Source organism: Pan troglodytes, chromosome 22, assembly GCF_028858775.2.
Source record: "Pan troglodytes isolate AG18354 chromosome 22, NHGRI_mPanTro3-v2.0_pri, whole genome shotgun sequence".
NCBI lineage: Eukaryota > Metazoa > Chordata > Mammalia > Primates > Hominidae > Pan > Pan troglodytes.
Window position 1 is genome coordinate 46214643 of NC_072420.2, and position 26419 is coordinate 46241061.

The window sequence follows — 26419 nt, forward strand, 5'->3', positions numbered from 1 at the left end:
GGCCAAAGAAGAGGCTGGGCTGCTGCTGCTGCATCTGTGTCTGCCCAAGGGAGCTACATCCTGGCCTCAGGACCTCCCTCCCAGCCTGAGCAGCAGGGGTCAGGCTGGTCCAGCTCTCAGGAGTGTCCCAGGGAAAGAACAAAACTGCCCTCCTGTCCACTCCAGGGAGACCCACAGGCTGTGCTACCAGCAGGCAGTTTGGACATCGGTGGCTGTTGGGTCGGGGGCCCCAGGGAGAGCCCCTGGGGAGAGCGACACCCACCCAGAGGCTCAGGCCAGGACAGGACTGCAGCCCTCGAATGTGCAGAGACCCCGGGTCCTACCCAGGCCCGGGTCTTGGGACCACGCGGAGGAGGGATAAGCGCGTGCTATAATCCGCAGTCACCAGCAGAGCAGACAGCCTCTCGCCCAGAACAGGGCACCCGGGACAGCCCCAGCCCCAGCAGAGAGGGACTGGTCTCAGCGGAGTGGAGCGGGTCTTAGTGGGTTGGGGTCAGTCTCATCCTGGCCCTGGGTGTGTCCCAGACCCCTAATGTGGAGCCTGCAGGTCATTCCTGGGCCATGAGTCTGATCTGACACGGGAGTCTCTGGGCTGGTCCACCCGTCCACCCTGTCCCTGCGTTTGTGCTGATAGGAGGACACTGCCCAAAACACACGACGGCTGTGTGCTATAATCCACGGTCACCAGCAGAGCAGACGGCCTCTCGCCCAGAACAGGGCACCCAGGGCAGTGCCAGCCCCAGCTCTCCGTGGCGCCCCCCACGTGCTTTTACACAAGCCCTCGCGCAATGCAAGCTCTTCCTCCTGGCAAATCGCAGGGGGCAGATTCCACTATCTTGCTCACCTGGAGGAATCAGCACCGATGCTGAGAAGAAACAAGACTCCACCTGGGCGGCAGGTGGCCAGGCTCAGGGCTGGGGCAGGACCGGAGCGGGGGCCTCGCTGGAGGCTGGGCCTGGAGGGCAGGGGCCTTTGCTGCCGTGGGTGCAGTTTTGTAAGCAGAGGCTGGGGCTGGGTCCTGCCCTGCAAGCTCTACTGGTCCTTCCAGGCACAGCGCGTCCTTCCAGGCACAGCGCATCCCTCCCACCGGCCTAAGGGGACAGGAGCCGCTGACCTTTAGGACCTGTGCAAGGGTCATGGTGCTGTATGAAGGACACGACTCCAGGCCACATCCTCCCTCCAGCCCGTGAGGGTCCCCGGGATAAAGTCCAGAGGAGCCACAGGGGACACGGCTCAGCGGGAGGCAGCCCGGCCAATCACAGTGCCAGCCCTAGGCCTTGCTGTTATTATTTTGTATTTTTTTGTGGTAAAAGAGACATAAAACGTACCATGTTAACTATTTTCAACTGCACACTTCAATGGCATTAAGGACATTCACACTGTTGTGTGGCCGTCACCCCCATCATCTCCAGAACTCTTTCGTCCTGCAAAACTGAAGCTCTGCACCCAGGACACTCACCCCCAATCCCCCCGCGTCCCCATCCCAGTCCCCCCGCGCCCCCTCCCAGTCCCCCACGCCCCCTCCCAATCCCCCACGCCCCATCCCAGTCCCCCGCGCCCCCATCCCAGTCCCCCGTGCCCCTCTCCCAGTCCCCCATGCCCCCCAATCCCCCGCGCACCCCTCCCAATCCCCCGCGCCCCCCTCCCAATCCCCTGCGCCCCCATCCCACTTTCTGGCCGGGTCTGGCCACCGCGGGGCCTCTGAGAGGAACCACGCACAGGGGGCGTCCTCTTGTGCCTGGCCAGGGGCACTCAGCATCGTGTCTCCAGGTCCCTGCACGGGGCAGCGGCGTGGAAACTTCGTTTCAGGCCGGCGATCCTCCCTGTGTGCGTCTCCACATTTTGATTTTTCATTTATGGATGGACATTTGGACATCTCCTTCCGCTTGGCTGTGGTGACTAAACTGCTGTGCTATCATTTTTACATTATTGTTATGACAAGTTGACAAGTGAATCTTTCTCTTACAGTTTCGGTTTTTCCCATTTTATTTGCTTTTAACTGTCCAGATTCATTAAGTCCCAGCAGCGGGCCCTGTTCCCGGCTTCAATGGCGAGGCCCCTCGCCTTCTTCCCAGAAGCAGCCCCTCTGACGACATCGGTACTTTCGGTCCATTCCCTGGGTCGATGTTCCCAGAACCCCGCGCCCAGGAGCACGTCCAGGTTATGTGTGGGGCCGCCCTGTGCGCGCGCCTGGAGGCCTCGGGTTTCCCCGACGCAACGCGGGGAGTGGCCACCAGGGGGCGAGCGGCGCCCGGAGCCTCCGCGGGTCCCAGCCCAGCAGCCTCGCGGCGCAGGGGGCGGCGGGGGCGGCGGGGGCGGCGGGGGCGGCAGCGCTGCAGGTGGGGGTGGGGGTAGGGGTGGGGGGGGTGGGGGTAGGGGTGGGGGGGTGGGGGTAGGGGTGGGGGGGTGGGGGTAGGGGTGGGGGCGGTGGGGGTAGGGGTGGGGGCGGCGGGGGCGGCGGGGACAGTATGGGGGGCAGGGGCGGTGTGGAGAGCTGGGGGCCGTGGGGGGTGTTGGGGGCGGGAGGGGGATGAGGGAGGTTGTGGGGGGAAGGGGAACCGGCTTGGGTGGCGATGCAGGCGACGCGGGTTGCAGGGAACAGAGGTGCAGGGGGCGGCGGCGGGGGCGGCGGCGAAAGGGGACGGGCTTGCATGGCAGCGCGCAGGGGCTAAGGGGCTGCAGGCCAACCCACCGTCCCGGGCACTTGGGACTCAGGAGGGCGGCGGGGCGGGGCGGCCCGCGTGGGGAGTGCCTGAGGCTGGCCTAGGCCCTGGGACCGCAGCCTCCCGAGCAGGGTGGGCTCCACGCGAACGGCGGGCGCTGGCAGAAAGCGACCCACGCAGAGTTCCGCGCGAGCCGAGGGGCCCGGCTGCCGCCCATGCACGGTCCTGGAGGTGCCGGGAGGGGGTCGCGGACCTTGAGGCAGGATCCACGTGGTCCCTGCGGGCCCAGTGAGTGACATCACCGCGACGCTGCGCATGGAGCAAGCTCTACACCCGGGAGATGGCCACGGTGCGCATGCAGCAAGGTCTACACCCGGGAGGTGGCCACGGCACAGACGATCCTCTGAGGTTTCCAGGAAGACCCCCGCCCTAATCCTCTGAAGGTCGGAGGTCATAGGTCAAAGCCGAGAACAGAAGCTGGGGTGGGGCACACAGAGCTGGAAAGAGGGGCCTGAGCATCGGGCGGCCACCAGCAGGGTCCCCTCCAGGCCACAAGGATGCTCCCGTTCCAGTCCCCGGAAGAGGGTGGCTGCAGCCACCCCGGGGATGACCAGCAGAGGTCCTCACGGCCTGCGGTCCGGGGAGACCTGAGACTCCTAAGCTGAGCACGTCAGCGTCTCTACCTCCACTGCAGACAGAAAGACCGGGCGGACCCAAGACTGCAAGCTCAAGCTCTGGCGGGCAGCGGGGCCTGTGAGGGCCGAGGGTGGACGCTGCTCTGAGCCAGACCCGCTCGTCAGCAGCTCGTCCTCCCCCGCTGCTCCCCACCAGCGCCCGGGCTTGGGTGTTTGATGCTTCCAACTTTTAAAGAGAAGCTTGAAATCTGTAATTCTTATGTGAAACCCTGCCTTTCTTAACTAATTAAAGACTTAAAATTAGGTAGTTAAAATTAATTAAAATTGATTAAATTTGTACTAATTAAAACTAACTGAATTCTTCTCAAAACACCGTGCAGACGAAACCAATCAGAGACACACCTGTCTGCAGCCATAGCGCCAGGAGACACGGGGTGGGGGCCAGGGACATGGCCGGAGCTGTCACAGACAGGACAGAACAGGACGTTGTCAAGCGCTCTGTGGCTGATCTGTCTCTGTTGCACCAAAGTATTTTAAATGTTCTCTCACGTCCTCTGGAAGATCTTGGATGCAGAGAGAGGTGGGGTGGAGGGTGGCGTGGGAGACCTGTGGCTGGGGCTTCCTGGGGGCCCTGCACGGCAACCGGCCTGCACGTGTCTCCTGGGACGGCACCTCAGATGCCCGGCCACTCCGAGAGGCCTCTGGACACCATGTAACCTCCCCTGGGCTCAGCCCTGGCCTGGCCAGTGCCCTGGTGCCAGGACTTGGGCACCAGCCACTGCCTCCCCACGTGTCAGCTCTTTGCACAACGGCACCCACTGCATGGAGCTGCCCAGGACTCAGGAAGAACGGAGCTGGAGGCTGGGCCCTGGGGCTGCTGGAGCCCTGGCAGCAGGAAGGGATTTGAGATAGAGAACCCGAGGCCAGGGCACTGGGGCTCAGACAGTGGCCCGGGAGATGGGTCTTCCCTATCAGTGGAGACAGACCTTGGCCTCGTGACACCCTGGAGTCCCCGGCTTTGACCCCGTAGCCCGTGCCACATTATCCTGAGGCTTCTCGTCTGCTCTGGGTGAACCAGGTGCTGGCCTGTGCCTTGTGGCCCCAGCCTGGCCCTGAGCCCCGGGCCCTGCACACCTTGCTGGTAGTCTCTGTCACAGAGACGGGTGGGCCCGGAGGCTGCTGGCATGTGAGGGTCCGCCTGGAGTGTCCTGCTCCAGCCGCAGCCCTGCAGTGGTTCATGGCCAGAGCAGAGGAGCGAGGGCTGGGGGTTTGTGCAGTGACCAGGACCAGGGTGCAGGGGCCCAAACCAAGGCCACTCACTGCCCTGAATTGAGCAGAAGGGATGCTCTGAGGCTCCCGGGGAGCCTCAACCCTCCACCACACTCAGACAGTGTGCCTCTCTTGGACCCTGTCCTGGGCTCTGGTGACTCTCGGGGATGCTAGTGAGGAGCTTGTCCCGGCTCAGGCTGAGCCCTCTGCTCAACTAACAGCACAGAGGCAGCCCAGATGGTTGCGGAGGGGAAGCGGGTGTGGGGGTGGCCGTGCCCTCGGCACTCGGACTTGGCCTCCTGAGCCCAGTGGCATGGGGAGTGATAGTGTGATGCTCACCTTTGCCTCCTGCGTGTCTGACGGAATCATTCCTGTTTAGACATGAGCTCCATTCTTCGGAGGGCATGACCAGGAGGCCACCTATTTGGGGATATTTTTAGAGTCGTGCCATCCAAGGCAGTCTGTGCCGAGTGGCTCCATATTCAGACAGCGGCGGCATCGTCTCCAAGCCTGGGCTCAGTGGTTAGCACGTCCCGTGCTGACGAGAGACTGGAGGCGGCTTCTGAAAACCCTTTGGGGCCAAGGCTCTCTAGTCGGACTCCACACGGCCGGTGACAGATCAGGCCAGACAAGTGCATGACACCCAGCATCCAAGACGACAGGCTGAGACCCCCCAAGTCCAGGTGGGCCACGGCTGGCTGGACCTCAGCTGGGACTCAGACATGCCGGCTCTGCAGCCTGGCCCCAGGGTGTGGGCCTGCAGCTCTGGCTGCTGAGAAATCCCCAGTGGGCCCTTCACCCTTTGAAGGATTCACCCCGTTGTCACTGCAGTGAGACCCCCTGAGAACCCGGGAAGGCAGTGGTGCCACAGAAGGGGTGCTGGCCGGCGAGCCTTGGGGATCTTCCCAGGGGTGCAGCAGGTGGTGGGGCTGTGACTGGGCTGCAGAGGGTGTTTCTTCTTCGCATGTGGCCAGTGTGACTCGAGTTCAGCTCCAGAAATAAATGTGTGAGAGGACTGCGTTTGGTTTGAGTGAGGGCAGGCACAGGTAGGGAGCGGAGCTGCTACAGGAAGCCCTGCGGCCGGGAATCTGAGGGAGTCGGGGCAGGCTTGTTGCCAGGGCAGGACAGAGCATGGCCACCTGGTTGCTTGGAACAAGATGGAGCTGTGTTCCAATTTCTCAGCACACAGGGAAACACATTTCAGTTAAATTGAATTTTCTTTTTCTTTTTCTTTTTTCTTTTTTTTTTTGAGGTGGAGTCTGGCTAGGTCCCCAGGCTGGAGTGCAATGCTGCAATCTCAGCTGACTACAACCTCTGCCTCCCAGGTTCAAGCGATTCTCCTGCCTCAGCCTCCCAAGTAGCTGGGATTACAGGTGCACGCCACCACGCCCAGCTAATTTTTGTATTTTTAGTAGAGATGGGGTTTCACCATGTTGGCCAGGATGGTCTCGATCTCTTGACCTCGTGATCCATCCACCTCAGCCATCCAAAGTGCTGGGATTACAGGCATGAGCCACTGTGCCTGGCCTAAATTGAATTTTCATGTGGAAGTCAATAACTACATAAATTTGGGGATGCCAGTGGCAGAAATCACAAAGGAAAAGATGGGTAGACGTGCTTGCATCCAACCTAAAAACATCTTTAAGTCAAAAAGCACCATGAAGAACTGCTAGCCCCTCAGCTGTGTGGAAACATCGCGACGTTGAGGCCGGGTGAGTGTCAGTGTCCTGGGTCCATCAGGGAATTGCCCCCATCTGTGGATTTAGGTCGGTGAGGTGTCACCACGCACCGACAAGGAGACAAACACACACACTGAAAATGGCCAGGGGTGTGGGCGAGTCCCCCATGGGGACCAGCGGTAGGCAGCGTCCTCCGGAGACCACAGGAAGGCCACGTCTTCCAGCTCCAACTTGCAAAGATTTGCTAAGATTTATATTTTTTTCCAGTTGTTTTTCAGTCTTTATTTTATTGAGGCCCCTGCAGGTACTTGTGGATTCTGATTTGCAGCTCTGTCCAGGGAGCATCCGGCCAAACCTAGAGCCCGGGGCGTGCAGATGGACCTCTGGACGTGGGGCCACACCTGCGCGTGAGTTTTCTCACTTACTGGCTCGGAGGTGGTTCCACATCAGCACACGCAGAGCTTCCGTGTTCCTCATTAACAGCAGTGAAGAACTAGTCATTCAAATGCGCATCATTCCCTCACACAGGGTATTTTTAAGAGAAATTGCTAGACATGGAGTTTGCTGTCAAAATGGCCCCCAGTGTGACAAGCAGATTTATTTTCACTGTGACATCCATTTCTGGTGATGATGGGGGCAGACAGCCCTCCACATGGGCAGTGGGCACAGCTGAACCTCAGGCAATCGGCCACAGCCCCAGAGACAGGATCCGCATGTGAACAGACAACCCGCAGGGGCCAAAACATCGGAAATGCAGCTTACTCTGCGGAAGGCAGCACGTCACAGCCCCCAGCTCCCAAAATGTAGGAAACTGGCTCGTGCCAGGTGTGGCTGGAACGTGGGCATAGGGGAGCCCTGGGGTCACTCATGGAGCATAAACCGTGCAGCCTTCCTGGGGAGCGGCCTGGCCCTGAGAGGTGGGGACGCCAGGGCCCAGCAAAGTCCTCTCCAGGATCCACCCCCCAAGGACTCCTCCCACAGCCACACAGGGCCCACACAGGGACGTGCCCACAGCTCAATGAGGCCGGCAGGAGCGGGACACTCCGTGTCCATCACCTGGGGAGGGTCAGGCAAAGCGCACTGGGTGCCCACTATGGCCCCCACAGGAGCTAATCCACCATGCAGCAGGGAGGGGTCTTGGAGACGCCATGTGGGAATGGGATGTGGCACTGGCACCCCCGCTAGGGTGCCCACGGTGGCGCCCACAGGAGCTAATCCACCACACAGCAGGGAGGGGTCTTGGAGACGCCATGTGGGAATGGGATGTGGCACTGGCACCATGGTAGGAAGCGAAATCAGAGTCCAAACAAAGAGACACACACTCCTCCAGAACAGGAGGGAAGAGACAACACCAGCAAGGACAGCCGCACACGGCGGGGCAGGGGAGCGGAGGTTGGAGTTGGGAATGAGGATTTGAAGGACCAAGAAGAGGAATGACAAAGGTGAGGGGTCTTGCGGAGTGGTGACTACAGTGGCCAAGTGCCAATGAGGACGAACCCAATGCTGGGCTGAGGCCAAACAGAGAAACAAGAAGAGCAGCACCCAGGCTTGGAGCTGAGGGAGGCCCGAGCCCCGGAGAATCGGCTTGGAGCTGAGGGACGCCCGAGCCCCGGAGAATCAGCTTGGAGCTGAGGGACGCCCGAGCCCCAGAGAATCGGCTTGGAGCTGAGGGACGCCCGAGCCCCAGAGAATCAGCGCTGTCCTCTGAGCTGGCCTCTCTGATGCTGCTTTCTCCATGATAAAGAGGCGCTCTCACGGCTGGCAGAGGGAATGGTCATGGCCTGGCTCAGCCTCAGCTGCTGCTCTTACCACTGCTGTGGTCATTCCCTGCCCTTAGAAACGAAGCTGCTTCCCAGCCACCCATGTGCAAAGGAAGAAGGAAAGAAGGAGAATAAACGACCGAGCCTAATCCACTTTCCCTGTCTTGCGAACCACAGTATTTTCCGCTGCCGTGCACTTGGAGAGAGCAAATGTCACTGAGTCTTGTTGAGAAGACAAGAGAGGCGAGAGGTCTGAACGACACCCAGCTGGGGGCAAATGCCTTCAGACAAGCACAACCAAAGTAAAACAGGAACGAGCAATGACCCTAAAAGATGTGCCAGAAATAATTGACCAAGTATAAAATAAATATTTGAGTATTCTATTGCAGTAACTTGCCATGCCATTCACTTGTAATAAATGAACCTCTTTCGAGTTAGAACGTGTTGCGTTTGTGCAGCCAGGATTAAATATGGCAGGTCTGGGGCCCGGAGCGCCTCCCAGTGTTCCCACTCCTGGCCTGCTGGGTTCCAGCTGCAAGTGCTGGACTCTGCATTGGAAGTGAGGGTGAGGCCGGGCGCGGTGGCTCACGCCTGTAATCCCAGCACATTGGGAGGCTGAGGTGGGCAGATCACCTGAGGTTAGGGGTTCGAGACCAGCCTGGTCAACATGGTGAAACCCCGTCTCTACTAAAAATACAAAAATTACCCAAGTGTGGTGGCATGCACCTGTAGTCCCAGCTATTTGGGAGTTTGAGGCAAGAGAATTGCTTGAACCCAGGAGGCGGAGGTTGTAGTGAGCCAAGATCGTGACACTGCACTCCACCCTTGGGGACACAGCGAGACTCCATCTCAAAAAATAAATAAATAAATAATAAATAATAAAAAAATTAAATAAAAAGTGAAGGTGGGAACCTGCACAGCAAAGAAAGATAAGACTTCCAGGCTGGGTGCAGTGGCTCACGCCTGTAATCCCAACACTTTGAGAGGCCAAGGCGGGCAGACCACAAGGTTAGGAGATCGAGACAATCCTGGCCAACATGGTGAAACCCTGTCTCTACTAAAAATACAAAAATTAGCTGGGCATGGTGGCAGGTGCCTGTAATCCCAGCTATTCAGGAGGCTGAGGCAGGAGAATCACTTGAACCCAGGAGGCGGAGTTTGCAGTGAGCTGAGATCGCGCCACTGCACTCCAGTCTGGCAACAGATCAAGACTCCGTCTCAAAAAAAAAAAAAAAAAAAAAGACAAATCCAGAAATGCACACTAACTCCAAAGGGTTTCCTCTTAATTTTAAGACAGTTATCAGTCAGAGAGCTCAGGCATGAACCAAAATCTATGTTTGTGGAAAATGATACACAGACAACACTCACCACACAGGTGCATCACACTGACACGACACCACACGCATTCGCCACATCGGCATCGTAAAGGGAAGCCCCAGTGACTACGGAACATTTGTGACTGTCTCTGGGAAGTTTTTCAAAAGGCCAGTTCTGAAAACGTCCACTAACAGCGCGGGAGGAACAGAACCTAGACTCACTCTCCCCCATGAAACAACTGAAAAAAACAGGCAAATATGTGAAGCAAAATGTTTTCAGAGCCTGGTCTCCGGCAGCGTGGTGCAGTGCTCCCTGAGAGACGTGAAACAAACGGGTTGAGACCTAGAGCTGCCGGAGCTCATGACCAGGAGAGAGTTTCCAGGATGCAGCACAGGGAAAAGGAATCCAGGCAGAACCACGGTTTCCTACAGCTGAGGAAACACAGCTGGGAGGCTGTGAGGCAAAGATGGCCATAAACCACAGGACGGAGTCCCAGACAGAAAGGAGCTGTACTTACGGTAGATTCCAACAATCCGCAGAAGATCCTCCTCCGGTATCTAGGTGTGAATGGATCAGAGGGGAAGGAGCTGAATTTACGGTAGATTCCAACAGTCCATGGAAGATCCTCCTCCAGTGTCTAGGTGTGAATGGATCAGAGAGGAAGGAGCTGAATTTACAGCAGATTCCAACAGTCTGTGGAAGATCCTCCTCCGGTATCTACGTGTGTACGGATCTGTGCAGGTGTGAGAGGCAAATACTCAAGGCCAGGGAAAGACCATCAGAAAGAGAAGCAGGAGTGACCCTTAGAGCTCATGCATAGGCAGGAATGTTGCCTGTTCCGCCAGTCAGAGCGGAGATCTCATGGCCCATGGGACGTGGAGTGGAGCACTCAGAAGGCTTTGCCACAGTAGGGGAGATAAACTCGTTCTAGGCTAAAAACTGTTCTGACCTTGCCTGAAAAGTTCAAAGCAAGCCTTGGGAGAAACAAACTGTTTCCATGTAACTTAATTGCATTCCAGAACAAAGCTCAAGAATATTTGTAGGAAGACAAAAATGTCAATTATTTAACAAAGTAAACTCAGAATGTCTGGCATGCAATCAAAAATTAGTGGGCATGCAAAAAAGAAAAAGAAAACATAACCCAAAATGAGGATATAAATTAATCCATAGAAACAGATCTAGAAATGACAAAGAAGGTAGATTTAGTAGAAAAGGACATTAAAACAATTATTGTAACTATATTTTTATGTTCAAAATGGTAAAGAAAAGAGTGAGTATTAGGAGGAGACACATTGAAGATTCAAAAAAAAAAACACAAATCAAACTTCTAGAAATGAAAACTACAACGTCTGAGGTGAAAAGTACACTGGATGGGATCCCCACAGATTAGACATTGAAGAAGAACAGATGCGTGAACCTGAAGACACAGCAACAGCAATAGAGACTGTACAAAATAAAACACACAGAAAAAAATACTTAAAAAATGGACAGAGCATCAGTGAGCTACAGGACAACTTAAAGTGCCCTAATGCGTGTGTAATATTAAGGCACTTTAAGTTGTAAAACAAGGATTTGAAGAAGGTAAACCCACAAATCCAAGAATCTCAGTAAACCCCAAGCACAAGAAATATTAAGAAAGCAACACCAAGTCACATTATAATCTAACTGCTCAAAACTTGTGTTAAAGCAAAATTTCTTAAAACCAACTAGAGGGAGGGAAAACTTCACATACAGAGGAATGAAGATAAGGATAAGGATGGATTTCTGATTGGAAACAATGCAAGTGAGAAGACCATGGAGCAACCTCTTTAAAGTACGAACAGATTCTTTTTCTTTTTTTCTTTTTTTTTTTTTTTTTGAGACGGAGTCTCACTCTGTTGCCAGGCTGGAGTGCAGTGGTGCGATCTCGGCTCACTGCAACCTCCGCCTCCCAGGTTCAAGCAATTCTCTTGCCTCAGCCTCCTGAGTAGCTGAGTCTACAGGCATGCTCCACCACGCCTGGCTAACTTTTGTATTTTTAGTAGAGATGGGGTTTCACCATGTTGGCTAAGATGGTCTCAATCTCTTGACTTTGTGATCCACCCGCCTCAGCCTCCCAACGTGCTGGGATTACAGGCGTGAGCCACTGCGCCCGGCCGAAAGTACCAACAGATTTTTAAAAAGTGTTAGAATTCTATACCCGAGAAAAGCATCTTTTAAAAATGGAGGTGAAATAGACTTTTTTAGGAATCCAAAGACTGAAAGATTTCATCAACAGTAGACAAATGTCATATGACATGTTAAAGGCAGTCGTCGGACAGAAGGACAATCTGAAGCTGGACAAAGGAATAAAAAGTATTGGAAATGGAAAATATGTGGATGAATATTAAAAACTTACTTTTAAAATATCCTTAAAAGATAACCAACTGCTTAAAACGAAAAGAAAAAACCTAATGATGTATTGTGAGGTTTAAAAATGTGTGAGGTTGGCCAGGTATGGTGGCTCACACCTGTAATCCCAGCACTTTGGGAGGCCGAGACGGGCGGATTGCTTGAGCTCAGGAGTTTAAGACCAGCCTGAGCAATGTAGCAAAACCCCATCTCTACAAAAAATACAAACAATTAGCCGGGCATGGTGGCACGTGCCATAGTTCCTGCTACTCGGGAGGTTGAGGTGGGAGGACCTCGTGTGCCTGAGAGGTCAGGGTGGCAATGAGCCATGATCGTGCCGTTGCACTCCACACTCCAGCCTGGATGACAGAGTAAGAAAGACACTGTCTCAGAAAAAAAAAAAAAAAAAAAAAACAAGTGTGAGGTTTAAAAACATGTGAGGTTTAAAAATGTTTGACAACAGCAAAAAAGGTGTGAGAGGGGATGGAAAGATGCTATTTTAATATCACATTACTGCGTAAGTTAAAGATACATACGATTAATCTTAAAGCTACAAATAAAAGAAAAAACAAGAATTATAGCTAATAAGCCAACAAAGAAGATAAATGGAATTAAAAACACAATGCAAAAGAAGGCAGAAAAAAGAAAAAATAACAGATGGAACAAATATAAGAAGAAAAGTAAGATAATAGATTTAAACCCAATCATATTAATAATCACAGTCATGTTCTAATGGCCCAAACAATTCAATTGGGGCAGAAATTATATGATTAGATAAGAAAGCCAGACTCAACTTTATGTTGCTGACAGGGAAAAACACTTTAAATATAAATATACAAAATTGGTTTAAAATCAAAAGATGGAAAAATATATACCATCGCACTATTCAAAAGATGGCCAGAGTGGCTATTACAATATCAAAGTAGATATCAGATAAGTAACATTGTAAGAAATAAAGAGGATTATTTTATAATAATAAAGGGATTAATTCATCAAGAGATCTTAACAACCCTAACCATGTACGCACCTAATAAAGCTTCAAAATACATGAAGCAAAAACAGCTAGAATGTAGGAAGTACACAAACCAACAATTACAGTAAGAGATTTCAACACCTCATTTCAATAACTGATAGAACAAATTGATAGACAGCTTAGTAAAGGCAGACAAGACTTGAAGGATACTATCAGCCAAATTAATATTTATCAAATATGTCACCCAACAACAGGAGAATACACATTCTTTTCATCTGCACACAAACAATTTACCAAAATAGGCCGTATTCTGGGTCATAAAACAATTCCCGGCCGGGTGCGGTGGCTCATGCCTGTAATCCCAGCACTTTGGGAGGCTGAGTTGGGCGGATCATGAGGTCAGGAGATTGAGACCATCCTGGCTAACATGGTGAAACCCCGTCTCTCCTAAAAAAATACAAAAAAAATTAGCTGGGCGTGTGGTGGGCACCTGTAGTCCCAGCTACTGGGGAGGCTGAGGCAGGAGAATGGCATGAACCCGGGAGGTGGAGCTTGCAGTGAGCCAAGATCGCACCACTGCACTCCAGCCTGGGTGACAGAGCGAGACTCCATCTCAAAAAAAAAAAAAAAAAAATTCCCAATAAATTTGAAGGATTCACTGCATCATGGTATGTTCTCTGGCCAATCGGAAATATATCAGGTATTAATAATACAAAGATTTCTGAATAATCTCCAAATATTTACAAACTGAAAACAGATATCTGAATAACCCACCAGTCAAAGAAATGATGAACAAGGAAATTAGAAAGTATTTTAAACTGGTTGAAGATGAAAACACAATTTGAGATTCTTTTTCTGCCTTCTCTGGTTTTAACTGAGCATCTTACATGTTTCTGTACACATTCCATATGTTCCTTTTCTTTGCATATCAATTTTTATTTAAAAATTTTAAGGTGTTTTCCTAGAGTTTGCAATATACACTTACAACTAATCTAAATCCACTTTCAAATAACGCTATGTTGCTCCACATACACTACAAGTATCTTGTAACAGAATATTCCCAGTCCTCTCCCATCCCTTACCACATTGCTGTCATTTGTTTTACTTATCTATATGCTATAATCACCCAATATCATTATAATTATTACTTTTAATAAATAGTTGTATTTTAGATCAACTAAGAATAAGGGGGGGAGGATTTTATATTTATTCATCCTCAAACACTTAGTTTCTTTATATAGATTCAAGTTTCTGACCTATATAATTTCCTTCTTCCTAAGGAACTTCTTCTAATATTTCTGGTAGAGCATGTCTGCTGGTGATTAATTCTCTCCATTTTTATTTGTCTGAGAACATTTTTATTTTTCCCTTACACTGAAGAATAATTTTACTGGATATAGAACTCGAAGTTGGTGGAGTTCTTTCAACATTTAAAATATTTCACTCTGCTCTGTCCTTAGTTAAATGTAGACACAAAAATTCTCAAATTATGCCCAACAACATATAAAAAAGAAACTCCACTGTGACCTACTGGTGTTTATGCCAAGAATGTAAGTTTGGTTTAGCAATGGAAAATCAATCAATGGAATTCACCACAATAAACATAAAGAAAAATCATGTGGTCAATAGATACAGAAACACATTCCTGATAAATCTTAAAAGCATAAGACTCAGTGAAAGAAGTCAGGCAGAAAACACTACACACTCTATAACCCCAATGATATGACATTCTGGAGAAGGCAAAACCATTGTGCTGGTAAAAAGATCAGTGGTAAAGAGTTTGTGGGAAGGGCTGGAGGACTGAATAGCTAAAGCACGGGAGATTATTTAGGGCAGTTATTCTGTATGATAGTGTATTGGTGGATATGTGATATTATAAACTTATCAAAAACCTGTGAAACTTTACAGTACAAAGAATACACCCCATTGTATGCAAATTTAAAAACCATTTAGGAAGCTCAAGGACCTCAGGATGGAATCCAGAATGTGACAAAACCATCTAACTGTATTACAAACGCATGGAACATCCTCACTGAAGGGAGTGGGGGAACAGCACTGACCTAGTTCAGAATGAGTGGAGTCTTTAAGACTAAAGGCAAAGGAACAGTACGTAAGCACTGGACTCTAGCTGACAAAGTTGTCTCCCAGTGAGGTGTGAGTTAACAGTTCTGACACTACCATAATATTGTCTTAGTCTGTTTTCTGTTGCTATAACTGAATGCCTAAGACTAGGTACTTTATAAACAAATCTATTTCTTACCATTCTGGAAGCTGGGAGGTCCAAGGTCAGGCGGCTGCGTCTGGTGAGGGCCTTCTTGCTAGTGGGGACCCTCTGGAGAGTCCCAGGTGGCACAGGGCATCAGATGGTGAGGGTCTTACAAGAGATGGCCAGACTTGCTTTTACAACAGACCCATTCTTCTGAGAAGTAACTCACTCACTCCCGGCATAACCCATTCATCCATGAACTGATTAATCCAATCACCTCTCAAAGGTCCTGCCTCTCAACGCTGCTTCACTGGGGATCAAGTTTCAGCACATGAACTTTTGGGGAACACATTCAAACCACAGCACATGTATACTGAAAACTGAACAATTAAATACATGGATAGCAGATGGTAGGAGCCAGGTTTCTCACTATTAGGAGGTTACAGAAGCAAGAGGAGGCAGCTGGGATGATCCACATGGTGCTAGATTTGAGTTGGAGACATTGGTATGAACTGATGTTTAGCCCCGTATAGATTTCTACGGCTACTTAGAGAAGTATTTTAGATATGCATATATACATGGTTAATATATGCAGATATATTTTCTCCTCTGTGAGCTGAGAGGGTTTGGCAGCAACAACACCTCAATAGCTACAAGCACATCTCATGCTCAGATCTCGGTTTCCAATACGCTTCTTCAATGAAAGGAACCAGGGTTCCTTGGAGAACTGGTGGATTCCAGAGCTGGGGCCAGTAATATACAAGATGAGACTAGAACATCTTGTACTAAAATGTAGTAATAAAATGCCAGAACAAACCTCAGATTGATGGGCTATGTCAAAGGGCTACAGGAGTTGACTGGAAGAGCTCCTAACGGGCAATGCTGGAACAATGTGAGCAACAAAATCAAGAAGTGTTATTGCACCGTGACCCAAGTGTAAATACCCACAAGTCCACACCAATCTAAATAAAGGATGCAATAACATATCCACAAATAAATGAAGGAGAAGAGACAAATCTCCATGGAGGAATGACAAGTAATTTATGTAGACACTCTGCCTCAGAGGGGGCGTAACTCCCCAGTTCTTGCGTGCAAGCTGGGCACAGCAACTTCCCTCCAAGACGGACTGTTCTGGAAGGGGAAAGAACACTCTCAGCAAGGAAGCGGACAAGCTGTCTTAGCCAGGTGATGAAAGTCCTCATCAATGGTGACAATCATGCTGGTCATACGGATCCTTGACATGACTGGCTGAAGATGGTGGGTTACCTCAATGGTGTTCTTTCAAAACCCCATATTCCCAGTTTAATCATGAGAAAACCTCAGACGCCAGCAGATCCCAACTGAGAGACACTCTGCAGAATACCTGCCCAGTCCTCCTCAAAACTGACAAGGCCATCGAAAGTAAGAAAAGCTTGAGAAGCTGTCACAGCCAAGAGAAGCCTATGGGGACGAGATAACTAAACGTAGCATGGGATTCTGAACAGGATCCTGGGGCAGAAAAGGCGCCTTAGAGAAAAACTAATCATATATGAATAAAGCGGGGACTTTGGAGAGCGACAATGTATCAATATTGGTTCATGAATTGTAACAAATGTATCCTAGTAATGGAAGATGTTTATGAGGGAAACTGTGGGTACCAGGTATGTGGGAACTCTCTGTACCATCTTCACAATTTTTCTGTAAATCTGAATCTGTTACAAAAAGTACTTTAAGGTGGCTCACACCTGTAATCCTAGCACTTTGGGAGGCTGAGGTGGGTGGATCACTTGAGGTCAGGAGTTCAAGACCAGCCTGGCCAATATGGAGAAGCCCCATCTCTACTAAAAATACAAAAATTAGCCAGGCATGGTGGTGGGTACTTGTAATCCCAGCTACTTGGGAGGCTGAGGCAGGAGAATTGCTTGAACCAGGGAGGCAGAGGTTGCTGTGAGCTGGGATCGCGCCACTGCACTCCAGCCTGGGTGACAGAGACTCCATCTCAAAAGAAAAAAAAAAAAGGATTTAAAAATAAATAAAAGGAAAAACTACACTAGAAAAAATAATAAACAGTTTAGTTATGGCAAATAAGCACATGAAAGAGTGTCATTATTCATGAGGGAAACGGAAATTAAAACCCGGTAAGACGGCTGGGGCGCAGTGGCTCACGCCTGTCATCCCAGCACTTTGGGAGGCCGAGGCGGGCGGATCACGAGGTCAGGAGATCAAGACCATCGTGGCTAACATGGTGAAACCCCGTCTCTACTAAAAATACAAAAACTTAGCTGGGTGTGGTGGCGGGCGCTTGTAATCCCAGCTACTCAGGAGGCTGAGACAGGAGAATTGCTTCAACCTGAACCTGGAAGGTGGAGGTTGCAGTGAGCCGAGATAGCACCCACTGCACTCCAGCCAGGGCGACAGAGCGAGACTCCATATCCAAAAAAAAAAAAAGAAGTAAATGACCAATCCGCATGACTCGGTAAAGGAGTGACCGGCCCGTGCAATGCTGTGAATGAATGTCAAAGCAATTGTGCTCGTGACTGAGGCCAGTCTAACAACAGAGTCTCGCTCTGTCATCCAGGCCGGAGTGTGGTGGCACAATCTCGGCTCACTACAACCTCCGCCTCTCTGATTCAAGTGATTCTCCTGCCTTAGCCTCCCCAGTACCTGGGACTACAGGTGTGTGCCACCACGCTCGGGTAATTTTTGCATTTTTAGTAGAGACAGGGTTTCACCATGTTGGCCAGGCTGGTCTCAAACTCCCTACCTCAGGTGATCCGCCCGCCTCGGCCTCCCAAAGTGCTCGGATGACAGGTGTGAGCCACTGTGCCTGGCCCCCTGAGTCCATTTCTATACAACTCTAGAAGGTGGAGATCCGTCAGTAGCTCTGGAAACAGACCGACAGCTGCCTGGGGACAGGGGAGCAGTGTAAGAGAATCTGAGGCGGAGGAAGAGATTTTGGGGTAAATATGTTCATGACCTAGATTTTAGTGACAGTTTCAGAAGTGCCTACGTATCATATTGTGCACTTTAAATGGGTGCAGTTAATCTGTGCTCTCAATAAAGTGAAGCCAGGGTGCGGGAAGCAAGTAGGAACCCCAGAGTTGGAAATGTGGGTTTTAGAGTAAAGTCTGTGGATTGTTGGTGTTACAGAGGGACCACAGCACTGTCTTTAGCATTCACCCCGGAAGTGTGTGGGTTTTTTCTGGAGTTTAAAATGATTAATTCTCAAGTCTATAAACACAGACCGTCTACAGTGGCACATTCCAACAGAAGCCCTGTCATCGGAGCGGATTTCATTTCACCCAATCTTGTTACACAACAAACAGCTTGCATTGAATAAGTCATAATTTTTAAGACAAATATGTCTTCTAAATTCTCTTAGAACACGTCTCATGTTTAAAAAATAACACTGCTAATAGCTGACTTCTCCTCAGCAGGCTGAGTGGAAACGTGCCCCGCTGAGCTTCTTGGCAGGAAGATGGCAGCCCAAGTTGCTGTCCTGATGGGGGGAACAGATTTGGTCTCCAGCACTCAGATGGAAATTTCCAGAGACCTTTTTATCCCTTCGTCACATCTTTAATTTTTCAAATAGGCCTCTCTCTTGCTCCAGTTGCCAGGTTAACAAAGCTGCCAAGGCCAAGCAGAAACTGGCAAGCATCCCCAGAGACGCATCTTAGTCTTCAACATAAACCAGACCTGATTCCGCCTGCTCTGCTGTCTCCAGCCACCTCCGTCCAGGGGCAGCCAGCACAGGCGCCTGGGAGGCCTAATCGGATCGCGGCTCCCAGAGGGTCACTAATCAGATTGTTTTGCCTGCCGTGTTCCTGTCAAAACGAATGTGCAGCGTTTCCAGACGGACGCACGCTCCCCTCCTCACTCCAGTTAGAAAAACACGGAGTGTGCAGGTGCATTGTGACTCATGAAATCGCTCTTCGCTCAAAGGTCTGTTAACGGACTTTGTTTTGGGTCAGATTCGGTTCTACAAACTGCTACCTGTGACCCTGACAGCATGATTTACTCTCTCTGGGCCCCAACCTCCCGTGCCCTGTGGTGGAAGCGTCCCCTTCCTATCTACCATCCTGGGGCTCTTCGGACTCTGACTCGGTGTTTCTACAAAGTACACGAAAAAGAGACCGTTTATTTTCTATCGTATGAAAGAAAGAAGCAACTGCAGAGGACACCAGCAAGGCTGCAGGTGTTGTGTGGGTCCCTGCAGCTTTCCTTCCAGGGAGAACAGGTAAAAGTTTCCTCTAGCATGAACGTCCAGCTGTGCAGAAGTCAAAGGCCAGCTATTAGGTACAGCAGACGGAGCAGCCCCAAGGACTGCTGTGAGAGGAGGGAGGAGACTTGAACCCTGGGCTGAGAGATGTGTTGGAGGATGACTTAACACTGTGGAAAGGACAGAAGCCGGCGTGGGGGGCTGGAGGAGGCAAGGCCCTGGCCCAGCCCTGAAGTCGTGACGGCTTGTGGCCAGCCAGATGCCTGGTTCCTACCTGGGGAGGGGGCTGCATGGAGTCTGGGTTTGCAGGCCAACTGCCTGTTCTTAGGGTGCAGCGACTTCCCCGTTATGCTGGGTGCGCACACTCCCCTGCTGGAGGGGTGGGTGCCCTGATGCTCTGAGCCAGTCAGCACAGCCTCCTCACTGATCCCAGCTTCCAGGGGATGGCCCTTCAGCCATCAGGGCAGTCTAGGACAGAAGCTTGCGCTGTCGCTGGTGTGGGGTGTGGGTATGAAGCCTGGAACTACTGCAGTTACTTTTTTATTTTTGACACAGAGTCTCGCCCTGCTGCCCAGGCTGGAGTGCCGTGGAGCGATCTCGGCTCACTGCAACCTCCGCCTCCCCGGTTCAAGCAATTCTCCTGTCTCAGCCTCCCCAGTAGCTGGAATTAAAGGCACACGCCACCACACCCAGCTAAGTTTTGCATTTTTAGTAGAGACGGGGTTGTACCATGTTGGCCAGGTGGCCTGGAACTCCTGACCTCAAGTGATCCGCCCACCTCAGACTCCCAAAGTGCTGGGATTATAGGCATGAGCCACTGTGCCCAGCTACTACAGCTACTTTGATACCAGGAGGGAAGCAACCCTGAGAATAAGACAGATGGGTGAAGCACGGCATGGCAGAGATTTGTAGATAAATGTTACTGGAACCCTGATCACATTGTACCTGAAGCCTGCTCTCCTCCGGACTTTCTAGTTATGAGTCAATATTAATCAACAATTTCATGTTTAAGCTGGTTTGAGTTGGGCATTCTTGAAACATAAAAGTCCCCATCTGATGCCAGCACTAAATGGAACATTCTTAGTACTAGAGAGGACATCAAGCTCTCAGGTTGCTAAAGTTGTCTTTCTGTGGGCTCATACATGCCAATGATAACAATATAATAATACAGTGCCTGACCATACCTGGGGTAGTGCCAAGGTCTCCACGGGCAGGAACTTGCTTCGTCTTCCCGATAGCATTATGGGCGGGGGCTGTAATTAGCTCCATCTTGCAGAGGAGGAAACAGGCTTACAGAGGGGGAAGCTTCACGCACTTCCCTGGGTCCTGCTTTTCTTTCTTCCCACACAGAGACAACCTGGGGTAGGGCAGGGGGTGGGGGATTGAGGACAGGCCAGCTTTGGTTTCTTTTGGTAAACTTTTTCCGTGTTTTTTTTTTTCTTCTTCATTAGACACACGTAGGATGTTTCCAAAATCCGTGTGATTCAAGTGCATTCCCAGCATGTGTCTGTGTTTCTTTGCTTTGACTCCTTAAAGCAACACAGGGCACGTCCCCATCTGTGTCAACAGATCCTTCCGAGGCCTGAGGAAAACATTTCCACTTATGTTTTCAGTTATTTTTCTTTCCATTCAAATGTTTTTGTTTATTCCTCAAAAATGTCTAGAGCCCTTGCTTGAGTGGGACTCTGTCTCCTCCAAGGATGTTGGCTGCTTTCACTCTCCCTCGGTGCAGTGCGACGTCTCTGCCTTGGCCTCCAGGTCTGGTCTGTGACTGCCTCCCAGGAAGCGCCTCCTGGCCTTGTGACCTGCATTTCTCTGGAACTCAGCTGTAGCCCTTGCTTTTTATCTCACTCACTTCTTTTCGTGGCTTTTTGCTTCATTGTGGTGGATGCCGAGGCTTCCGGCCCTTGACCATTCTGTTTGTCACAGCCCAGAAGTTTTAGGTGGGACCGCCTTCCACCTGCTGGGCTGAGGGGCCTTCAAATGGCCTCGTGGTGGTTTATTCTCTGCCTTTCAATGTTTTTCCATTTTGCTTGTTCCCACAGTGTAAAGGCCAGCAGCGGCCGCACACCCTGCGTTTCAGTTTCTCAGGCTCTGCCGGGCTCTCCTCGCTGGCCGCATCTCCCCCTGCAGAGCCACCCGTGCTAACAGGCCAGACTGGCGGCCGCGCCGACCACCTGGGAGAGACGTCCCACACCTGCGCCCTGGCAGGACAACGAAGCCAAAGAGGCGGTGGGCGTTCCAGTGGGCGCTCCGGCCACCCTCCTCCCCCTCCGGACTCCATTCTTCCCAGGGCTGTGTCCTGGGCCTCACTTCCTGCCCTGAGCAGCCTGCCCCACCCCGGCCCGGCTCTCACGGCCCCTCTGCTCACGTCCAGGGCCTCGGACTGCCCATGTGTGGGGAGGGGTCGGCTCTATCAGGTGGTTCTGACCTCGGTGAGCCCTGGGGCTGTGGGATGTCACCCCTGGCCCCACAGGAGGCCATCGGTTGGGGCCTGTTTTTCTCTCTTGGCTCCAAGTTTCAAGGCTTGCGTGCTTCTTTTTCACAATGTTAAACTGATCTTGGCGGGAAGCTGCAGACTCCCTGCTGTGCCCTCCTGAGAGAGTGGTGAACAGTCCCAAGTTTTAGATTCCATCCTTTTTCCCGAGAGTGGGGGAAATCCACTAACTGCCCAGCGCTTCTTATGGGGATCAGGGCCTGAGGAGGACTTGGCACCGTTCTTGGGCCCGGGGCTATGGGTGGCCAGCCGGCTGAAGCTGTGTGGGCCGGGAGGCCCTCCCTGACCTCTGTGCTCCCCGGGGGTGCGCAGGCGCCCGGCCCCACCCCCACTTCAGTGGGCAGCCAAGTATCGGGCAGTGCCCCCCATCCTGGGGCAGAGAACACCGACAAGGGCCCCACCCCCAGGTGGAGGCAGTGGGCACTGTTTGGAGAGTCGCAGGGCCACAGGGCTGGCAGGAAGGGGGTGGAGGCCCTGCCCCAGCATGACAAGTGTGTCTTCCACACACCCCCCACCACGCAGTCTCCCCTGGAGTGCCTGGCTGGACCACTTGATGTCCGCAGGATGAGGAGTCAGCCCAGCTCCTGCCTCTGGTGATGGGGACTTTCAGGTTGTTGGTGGTTCAGGTTTTTCTGTTTTAGCTCCTACCTCATTAAAAATTATAAGAATAATTTAAAAGCCCTCTGGGTTTCTGTAGGTTGGTGGACATTCTGTGCGGAAAACACCTGCCTGACCGTAAGCACTTCTGAGGATGACCCAGCCCCACGAAGCAGCGTACAGTGTGCACCACTGGGTCCCTCCTGTCTCCTTAGGGAACAAAGAACCCCCGCATTCTCAAGGTGGCCCCAAAGCGTGACCCGCTCCAGAAAGCAGCACCCCCCCAGCGGGTGGGAGAGGCCCTGCCCCGTGTGTCCCGGCTGGCCCTGTGTGTCCCGGCTGGCCCCGTGCAGACGGGCAGATGGGCACTGCAGACGGGCAGCCACCGCCTTTGCTGGACGAATACTTCCCACGTCCACTTAGCTGGGCACAGGAGCTCACCTTGCCCTCCGGTGTGGGCGTGGTGCGTAAGCAGTGCCCGGGGGCCACAGGGGGGGCTCCTGGATTTGCCTCCAGAGACAACAGGATGGAAATTTGGTTCCGAGAATTTTATGTACATGTGGGTAGTTGAGGTTAATTAGCTTCTACTAAAATGCACAAACCAGGTGTCTACTTCTGGGTTCTGATAACTTCATGCACAGGGGCACCCACCACCCAGAGCAGGCCGGGCTGTTTCCCCACGAAGCTCCTTTCACACCAGTTCCCCACCTGCTGCTGGACAGGCCTCAGGAGGATTCTTCGCTTCCCTTGGTGGGATTCTTCGCTTCCCTCCCTGCAGGTGGGTTTCTGTTCCTGATGTGGGGATAGTGGTCTTCTCGCTGCTGAGAGGGCTTCGAATGCACCACAGCTAGATGGACAGACATCAGTGAAACTGCCGCCAACAGACTTGGCCCTTGCAGCCTCCATCCCCAGGAGGACCTTGCAGCCTCCACCCCGGCCCCCTGGGCCTTCTCCCAGTGCCTCCTGGAGGCCCCTGCCCGGCGCCCCTGCTCATCCTGCCCTTGTCTACAGCTGCGTGAGCTGCAGATGCAGGAGGACCCTGGGATACAGCTCCCTGCCCTGCCCCCTTGCCCCCTCACGTGGCACCCTGGCCCAGCTCATTCCCCTGCCTGCAGGGCCGGTGCTGTGAGCAGCTCCGGGGTCATGGCTTGGTTTCTCCCTGGCAAACTGGCGCCTTCACAGCTGATTTATATTTCAAACATGGACGCCATCTCCCTGGCCCCTCACACCGCGTTAGCGGCCCAGCCTGTATTCCATTAGCTGATTAAGCCTTTTCTTGTCCTTCATTTGTTAGAAATAGAAGTTGGCTGAATCCCCCAAGCTTTCACCAATAACATCTTTTTTTGTCCTTTGTTTCCGTCTTCCTCTCGTTGACAATAAAAGTCTTCTCTCCTTCTTCAGAGACACTGGCTGTCCTTCTGCCCCACCCAGCCCCCGGTCCCTGCCAGGGAAAGGTGCGCCCCCCGGAACCACCTGGGAAGGACACTGTGGGGCCTGTGGGCTTGTTCAGCTGCTGGCTCAGCTCAGCTGGAACCTCCAAAATGAGGCCGAAGCTGCCTGGGGTATGCTCCTGGTTTCCACGGGTCTTCGGGGCCATCAACCTACAGGTCGATTTTGAGGGTGAGACAACCCTTGAGTTCCCCCTGGGGCAGGGCCAGGGGCCGGGAATAAGAGGTGGCGTATGGGGAGCTGCCCGTGGCAAGGGATGCTGCAGAGAGAGACGAAAGGTCAGTTCCCACCTCTCCCCAGACAGCCTCGGGCTGTACAGGAAAGCGTGCCACGGCACCAAGCAATGCCTGACACTGATTCACGCCTCTGAACACATGATGCCATCCCTTCTCACGGTGAGGAGGACCCGTCAGAGCGACCTGGGTCCATGCACCATCCCACCCCTGACACAGGGCAGCCCGTGCCTTCCTGCCAGTGGCTGCAGTGGTCTGGGCGAGCAGCCCTCACCCCGCAGGAAGCAGTGCTTGCCTGCCTCTTATGGCTTCTGGCCCAGGGGTTAAATCTCTCTGGACCACGTAGGCACTGCCTGGGCACTCCTTGGAGGGGCTTCAGCTGTGCAGACACCCCTGCTGAGGACGCCTCCTCACTAGCCCCCCAGGCACTCCCAGGGTGGGGGGCTCTGTTTAGTGCTGCTGGCTCTGGGCCACAAGCCACCCAGCTGGCTGGCAGCTCCACCACACCAGGGAGTGATTGGCACTTTTCGGCAGGAAGAAGAGGGCAGCTGTGCCGGATCCGCAAGATTTCACGGAATCAGAAAGTCCTTCCTGAACTCCGTTCAACAAGAATCCAGACGCTCAATTGGACCCATGAGGTTTCACAGTTGCCAAGGCTGTGAGCCCCAGGAGTTAGAGGGTGAGGGTCCTGCCCAGCTGGGAAGCCACGTGGCCCAACGGCCAGGACACAAGATGCCGTGGGGCAAGCACTCTGCCTCCGTGGGCCCTCCCTCCACAAAATATCAAAAATCCTGTTTTACGTCTGTGTTGATAAGAAGCCCAAATGTGCTAATATTATATATGAAAACATTTTATTTGATCTAAAATTTCTTTTTTCTTTTCTTATGATTTAAAAGTAATTACAACAGTGTTGTGGGCCCTGAGTTGGCCTGGGGGAGGCTGGGGGTGACTAGGGAGGTGGCGACTGGGGGCCCCTGAAGGACCTGGAGGAGCTGGCGACTCCGGTGGTGAGAACCAGGGCAGGAGGACCACCGGGTGACAGGCAGGAGAGGCAGGACAATCCACCTGCTCAGGGGGCCCGGGTGGGCTGCGTGGGGTGCGTCCCGGCTTAGGAAAGGGCCTCGATAGCTGGCCAGTGCACAGCCCCGTGGCAGGTGGGTGGAGGGTTGCTGATCTGATCCTCAGATCCTGCCCACGTGACCCTGGATGCCTGGAGCTAGGGCACAGCCAGGCCCCGCCACGGGGCTGGAGGTGAGCTTTGCACGTGCTTGGACTCCCCAGGGTCAGGTGAGTGGTGACAGTGACCAAGTCTGCACTTGGGGTCATGTGAGTGGTGACCGTGATGTCTGCACCAGCTTTTGGGGAAGGTGCGTGGTCTCACACCCAAGGTGGGGAAGAAGGTTTGGCATGGCCTGGAAGGTTCTTGAGCCTTCACTGCCCTTCAGGGAGCCTGGGCGGGGCCTGGGGGACTGGGGCTGGTGTGGTCTCCACTTGGGACCTGCACGCGCCCCAGGCAGGCAGCGAGGCCAGCAGGCAGAGGTGGGTGAGTGTCCTCGCCGTGTGACTCTGGCCCGTCCTTAGCCACGGGGGCTCCTGTGTGGGTAGCTGTCCCAGGCCCACTCCTCCTTTCCGAACCCCAGAATCGATTTCCTGGTGGAGGTGTGAGGACGCGTCGCAGCTGTCTCTCTCTGAACCTGCTGCAGGTTCTGGCCCGAGTGCCTGGATGCCAGACAGCCGCGAGCTCTGCATCAGACCCGCCTGCCTGGGCAGCCTGGGGCTCACCTCTTGTTTGTCCTTCAACTTGAGCTGGCCCTGAGCCAGTTTGTACAAAGAGTCTGTCGCTTTGATGGGACTTTTCCCTGGCACTGGCTGGATGTCCGATCACCACCCTGCACCCACATCCCTCCCACTCAGCCTGGAGCTCTGCACTCAAGTGCTGCGTCTTCAGGGTGTCTCTGCCAAACTCCACTCGAATCAGGGCTCCAGCTGCCACGATGTGCATTCCCAGCCCTGGTCCCTCCCTGCCCTGACAGGGTTCCCCCTACCCCGCTCCCAATCCAGACAGGGTTCCCCCCGCCCCGCTCCCAATCCAGACAGGGTGCCCCCCGCCCCGCTCCCAATCCAGACAGGGTACCCCCCGCCCCGCTCCCAATCCAGACAGGGTTCCCCCCACCCCGCTCCCAATCCAGACAGGGTTCCCCCCGCCCCGCTCCCAATCCAGACAGGGTTCCCCCCGCCCCGCTCCCAATCCAGACAGGGTTCCCCCCGCCCCGCTCCCAATCCAGACAGGGTGCCCCCCGCCCCGCTCCCAATCCAGACAGGGTGCCCCCCGCCCCGCTCCCAATCCAGACAGGGTTCCCCCCGCCCCGCTCCCAGTCCAGACAGGGTGCCCCCCGCCCCGCTCCCAGTCCAGACAGGGTTCCCCCCGCCCCGCTCCCAGTCCAGACAGGGTTCCCCCCGCCCCGCTCCCAATCCAGACAGGGTTCCCCCCGCCCCGCTCCCAATCCAGACAGGGTTCCCCCCGCCCCGCTCCCAATCCAGACAGGGTTCCCCCCGCCCCGCTCCCAATCCAG

The 26419-nt window shown here is 53.1% G+C and overlaps 1 protein-coding gene and 1 long non-coding RNA gene across 2 annotated transcripts in view; one reads left to right on the plus strand and one right to left on the minus strand.

The window, feature by feature from the left end:
* The window catches only part of SLC19A1 (solute carrier family 19 member 1), a 47414-nt gene extending 37215 nt beyond the window's left edge, over positions 1–10199 (minus strand). Inside the window, exon 1 of the mRNA XM_009441640.4 lies at positions 9841–10199. The gene's annotated coding sequence lies outside the window, so the exon portion shown is untranslated. The remainder of the gene's footprint in view (positions 1–9840) is intronic.
* An 8356-nt stretch (positions 10200–18555) lies between these two features.
* Positions 18556–24663, plus strand: LOC129138291 (uncharacterized). The gene is made up of 4 exons (XR_008541472.2): positions 18556–19088; positions 19626–22942; positions 23566–23784; positions 24381–24663. It is a non-coding gene; the product is annotated as an uncharacterized LOC129138291 (long non-coding RNA).
* Positions 24664–26419: the final 1756 nt, after the last annotated feature.